Source organism: Chenopodium album, chromosome 16, assembly GCF_948465745.1.
Source record: "Chenopodium album chromosome 16, dcCheAlbu1.1, whole genome shotgun sequence".
In the NCBI taxonomy this organism is placed as follows: Eukaryota; Viridiplantae; Streptophyta; class Magnoliopsida; order Caryophyllales; family Amaranthaceae; genus Chenopodium; species Chenopodium album.
Genome location: NC_137849.1, coordinates 12,718,875 through 12,724,520, shown reverse-complemented (window position 1 = coordinate 12,724,520; position 5,646 = coordinate 12,718,875). Strand labels below are relative to the sequence as shown.

Sequence of the window (5,646 nt, the reverse complement as noted above, 5' to 3'; positions counted from 1 at the left end):
ACTTGAGTTCAACTTGGAGAGACCTTCATTCAAGAGCTCAACTATGTGCTTAAGTTGACCAACTTTCTCCAACTCATAAAGATCTCCTTGCTTTCCTTGGGACCTTCTTTGACTTCGCCAAGAATAGCTAGTTGCCACTTCTTCAATTGTTGCTTCAACTTAGCTTTGAGGGATCTTAATCAATTGGCCACCGGCACCCGCATCTAGATTAGTCCTTAACATTGGCTCCAAGCCATCATAAAAGAATCTCATAAGAAAATTAAGGTTGAATTCATTATGAGGACATGCTCTAATCAAATCCTTAAACCTTTCCCATGCTTCCCCAAGGGTTTCATCCGGATCTTGCTCAAAGGAAGCTATCTTCCTCCTCATTTTTGCGGTTTGCTCATCGGATGAACCTCTTGAGAAAGGCCTTTGCAACTTCTTTCCATGTAGTGAGAGAGTTGGGCTTCAAAAGCTTGAGCCATTTCTTTGCTCTTCCCGTGAGAGATTGCCAAAAGAGATGCATACGAATGTAATCTTGGCTCACTTCATTGGTTTGCATCATTGCACACAACTCAAGGAATCGATCCAAATGCTCAATAGGGTCTTCACTTGCAACTCCGGAAAATTGCTCAATTTGCACCATCCTAGCATATTGAGGATGGATTGTGAAATTAGTCTCGGTGGTCGGGAAAAGTATACCACTCGTGAGCTCATAGATTTCCAGATTTCCAAACTCCCTAAAAAGAAGGTCATTTTCTTGCCTTGCCATATCTTTCTTTGAGCACAATCAAAGCAAAGCACACGATTAGCAATGACAAGTAGGATTAAACAATCAAAACAAAAAGAAAAGCAAATAAGATGACTCTAACAATAGCAAAAATAAATGTTAAACAAGCCGCCTCCCCGGCAACGGCGCCAAAATTTGATCACAGGTTAATAGGTCGTTGGGACTACTAGCCTAATCAAATTAAATATTTATAAACCTAGACCTTCACTAAACTAGATAGTGGAAAGTAAAGGGTCGAACCCAAAAGGAAGCACACGAGTTTAAACATCAAATTCACTAATGCAAGAGTCAAAGGAGAGTAAATTTTTGTTGGTTTTCTTTGAATAGAGACTCTAAAACAATAAATAAAGAAAGATAAAGAAGGATTAAACCAAAGGGAAACGACGCTAGGGGGTACGGGGGTGTCAAACACGATTAAACAAAGGTGGACAACGATGATTATCATGAAGAACATGCCATAGAATACTAAATTCTACCTAAACAACTCACTCTCATGCAATTGTCTAAGCAAATCAATGAATGAGGTCTTGGCCTAATCGAGATCACTTTCACGCATCCAATTAGACTCTAAGAAAATCGAGAAATTAAAAGTGCACAATACATAAAACTCTACTTAAATAATTCATTTTCATGCAATCATCAAAGTAAAGGTGATCTTAATCTAATTCAAATCATTCTCATGCATTTAAATTAGGGAACATCAAATAATGTGCTATTAATAATCTCAAGCTATCAAAAATCATATCTTTCATCAATTTATGGCATGAGTTCAATTAAATCATCATTAATCATCAATAATAATCCATGTTATTCACCCCCTTCCCCTAGCTAAAAACTTAGCCTAGGGAAGAAAAACTAACCATGAAAACTAAACAATGTAACAAAGCATAGTTAACAAGGTTGAACATGAAAATCAAACAAGCAAGAACAAATAAGCAAGTAATGAATCAACAAAACAATAAGCAAAACAAATAAAAGCAATAAACTAAAGTAAAGAGGTAGGGAAAAAGAGGTTACTAAATGAAGACTTGAATTGACAAAGCTTGAAGAAGATCAAGTTCTACAATGGAGGAAATCACAATCTAACCCTAAGAGAGAGAAAATAAGAGATATCCTAAACTAATCTAATCTAATCTAATTAGAATAAAAGTTGATCAAAAGTTAAGAGAGAAATAACCCCAAAAGGGGTATTTATATTACATGCCAAATAAAAATAGAAAATGAAATAAAGAAAATAAAAAGAAATAAAACTAAACAAAATAATTAAATAACAAAACTAAAAACAAAAAGGAAAAAGAAATTAAAAAGGGGAATAAAAGAAAACATAACCCACGAAATACCAGACCCCCTAATTCGAATTACATGGCTGCTCTAAATCGCTTCAATCTCAGCCGAACATCCACCATCATCATCAATCACCACCGTCGATCACACACCCAGAAGGCCGCGCCCGCGGTGGCCTGAGCCGCTCCTTCTCCCAGGCATCTCCTCGGCATCTCCCGCTTCAAATGTCAAGCTCCAATTGAAACCGCGCCCGCGGCGAACTAGGTGCGAATTGGGGCTGAATTGAGGTTCTGTTGTTTGCGAAATGTGAAGAGTGGTGGCTGGTTGGTGGTGTGCGTGGTGTATGAGTGAGGGAGGTGCGAAATTGGGTGAGATGGAGTTGTGGGGTGAAACAGGGGAGAAGTGGCTGGCGGTTTTGGGGCTCGAATTAGTGGTTAATTGTTGTTGTTTGGAGCTGCTTTGTGGTAGCTTACGGGCTGCTCTGTTATGCCGGTTGCGGTGGCTGGGAGCAGCAGTTGCCACGCTGCGAATGGTGGCGAAATGGTGGCGAGATGGGTTGTGGATTGAGTGGGAAGGAGGCGCAGCAGTACGGTGCTGCTGCCATTGCTGTTATTATTGTGGAAAGTGGGAAGATTAGAGGTGGTGGCTGTGACGATTTGCGAGGAGATGGTGCGTGGCTTATGGTGGTTGAAATGGGTGATTTTGGTGATGTTGGCTGTGATGCGCTACTGGTGCCGGATACAGTGGCAGCAACTATGGGGTTTGAAAGCTTGAATTGTGAAGCTCATTAAACAAAAACCCGGAATCTCGAACTTGATTTGAACATGATAACCGAGCGTCAACCTGAACACACCTACAACCAAAAATAGTCACGAGGGTAGTACATAATAAAATAAAAATAAAAAATAAAGTAAAATAAAATGTTAAACTAAAATAAAATAAGGATAAAATTAAAGTAAAATAAAATAATAAAACTAAAAGAAATAATAAAATCAAATGAAATTAAATAAAATAAAGAAAACAAACATGAAAATAAAAGAAAATAAAAGGAGGAAAACGAGAAGAAAAATATAAACAAGAACCTAGACTAAGAACATTATAAATTAAGAATTATAAAATAAATTACGAAAATAAACTAAAAACTATTAAAATCTACTAAAATACACAAAATAAAGATCAAATAAGGAAAATAAGAAAAAGAGATAAATAAAGTGTAAAACTAGGAAAATTGTTTAAAAACTAAACCGAAAAATAAGCATAAAAATACCCTAAAAGTTACATAAAAGTCACTTATCAGCTTTCTCTACCCTTTACACCGACCTTAGCTTTCTTACTTTATCTCTCCTTTCTTTTTCTCTACTTCCATTTGCTTTCTTTCTCCTTTGCACCGTCCTTAGGTTTCTTACTCTATCTCTCCTTTTTTCTTCTTTCTTCCATCTATTTTCTCACCTACACAAGGGGTGGTGCCTGATCCTCCATTGAATGAACTTCTAAGTTCAGTTGCACAAGGGCAGTGGTGATTTTCGATTATCCATAGAAGAAATTTTTAAGCTATCCCAACCATTATTGTGAGGTAATTTGTTTTGTATTCATCGTATTTTGCGTTTCAAAAGCTATGATTTAGTGTTAATTAAGCTCTTTTCGAGTTTCTTCTCACAAATTCAAGTGTTTAGTTAGGGTTTTTGCAACAAAACCAATATTCGCAAATCAACAACAAATTCAAATTCGTAGCAGCAGCAATGGCTTTTATCACATCTTTAAAAATCAATGTTTACTAAATGTTTTTTTTAAACTTTACCAGGTCTGCTCAACACCCAGACATTGTTGCTGACCATATGGCAAGACAACTTGAGGTCATGGCTGCAGGCATTCAAGCAATTCCCATAATAGTTGAACAAATCAATGCCAATACAGTAAGTTCTTATTAGTAATGTACCTATCCTTATTATGCCTTTAGCTTTCTTCTTTACTCACAGCAATTAATTACAAGTTGACAACACTGTCTAAGAACAGTTGTACTCCCTTAAAGTCACAATTCCACAGCCACAATTAGCTAATGTAGTTGTTTACATTGGCTGCGACAACTGTGGTAACGTTGTGGTAATGCTGCCAATGTATCATTTTACTGCCCACATTGTCCGGACAAGAAGTGCACTTCTACTGAAAGGTAACATTATAATTCTTATGCTAAACACTGAATATTTTCTCTTAATGTAGGAAAACATTTTAGTCCAAAATGGAAAATATCGGGTGTTAATATTGTTGATCGTACTTCATAGTTTTAATGTAAATTCAGTATTGTATTTGTGGAAAATAAAGGATTTTAATTTATGTAAAGTTGAGGTGAATTAATTTGTTATAGTAAAATATAATATTATAGAAGCATAATATAATATTGTTTTTTTTTTAATTAAAAAGAGCTTGTTGTTTGTTTTCTTAAAGGCCATTCACAAAGAAAGAAAATAAAAGGTGTCGATATTGTTGACATTAATTCGGTAACCTTTATACCAATCTTACAAATGAAACATTAAATTGTGCTTCTCTTAAACCATCGAATAATGTTCACGACACTATCATGCTAAGAACTTTACATCCGATGCTGATGATAACACTGCATCTTTTCGGCTTACTGCTTTTAGTCCGATATGTGAGCAGCTACTCAATCTCACAACTGTAGAGATTTTCAACAAGAAGACCAATGTAAATAATAAACTCTAACTTTTTACTTGGTTAAATCTGAACTATAATTATACCATATATTTTACAAATTACATCCATCTAATTTTTTCAGGATGAATGAGATGACTTCGAAGATATAGTTGGGATTCTCAAATCCAAACCAATACACATCACAATTGGTCTATCTCAAGCATTAAACAGGGTAGGGGTGCTGAGATGGCTGATCAAATCTATATCCCGTGATTGAATGCCAGTCCTACCAATCTAAGGCTTCAAATCAGAACACATAGTTCACCATAAGCTTCTCTTATCATTTTGGATGCGTTCTTGTTTGCTACCTTCTTGATTGCTATCTAATATTAGTAGGTTGGTTTTTAAATATTGAAAAGCACCCTCAATTACTGGTTTTAGTTACATGTATCCATTTTGCCTATTGCTACTACTACACAGTTTAAACATGCCAGTGTTTCTATGTATGCTTATATATTGGCCACCAAACTGTGCTTCTTTTGCTTATAAGCTTTATAACTGTGTTTCTTTTCTTACTGCTCTTATGCATAAGAAATGAAAAACTTCTTTGTGTTATAACTTGTATGGCCACTTATCTACATTGTACTCCCTGTTCATGTTAGCCTATTCATGCAGCAATTTAGTAATTTATATGCTTGCCTATACATGATTAGTTTACTGAATTATTCATTGCTAGCTTAACTAAGGTTATCAACTAACAATCTAAACCTACTTAAATATACAACTGAAAAAAGAACATCTACAACAGAACATAATATTCTTACTAAAGGCACATTAGAATAACTTACTAATTTTAAGACTTAACATTATAAGTAGCATAGCAAACTGAATACCCTTACATTAGTTAACAGTTCACATGACACAAATAAACTTAAACACCT

The 5,646-nt window shown here is 35.4% G+C and overlaps 1 non-coding gene across 1 annotated transcript; it reads left to right on the top strand.

The window, feature by feature from the left end:
- The first annotated feature begins 268 nt into the window (after nt 1–268).
- On the top strand, nt 269–375 carry LOC145586998 (small nucleolar RNA R71). The gene has a single exon (XR_014101066.1). It is a non-coding gene; the product is annotated as a small nucleolar RNA R71 (small nucleolar RNA).
- The last annotated feature ends 5,271 nt before the right edge of the window (nt 376–5,646 follow it).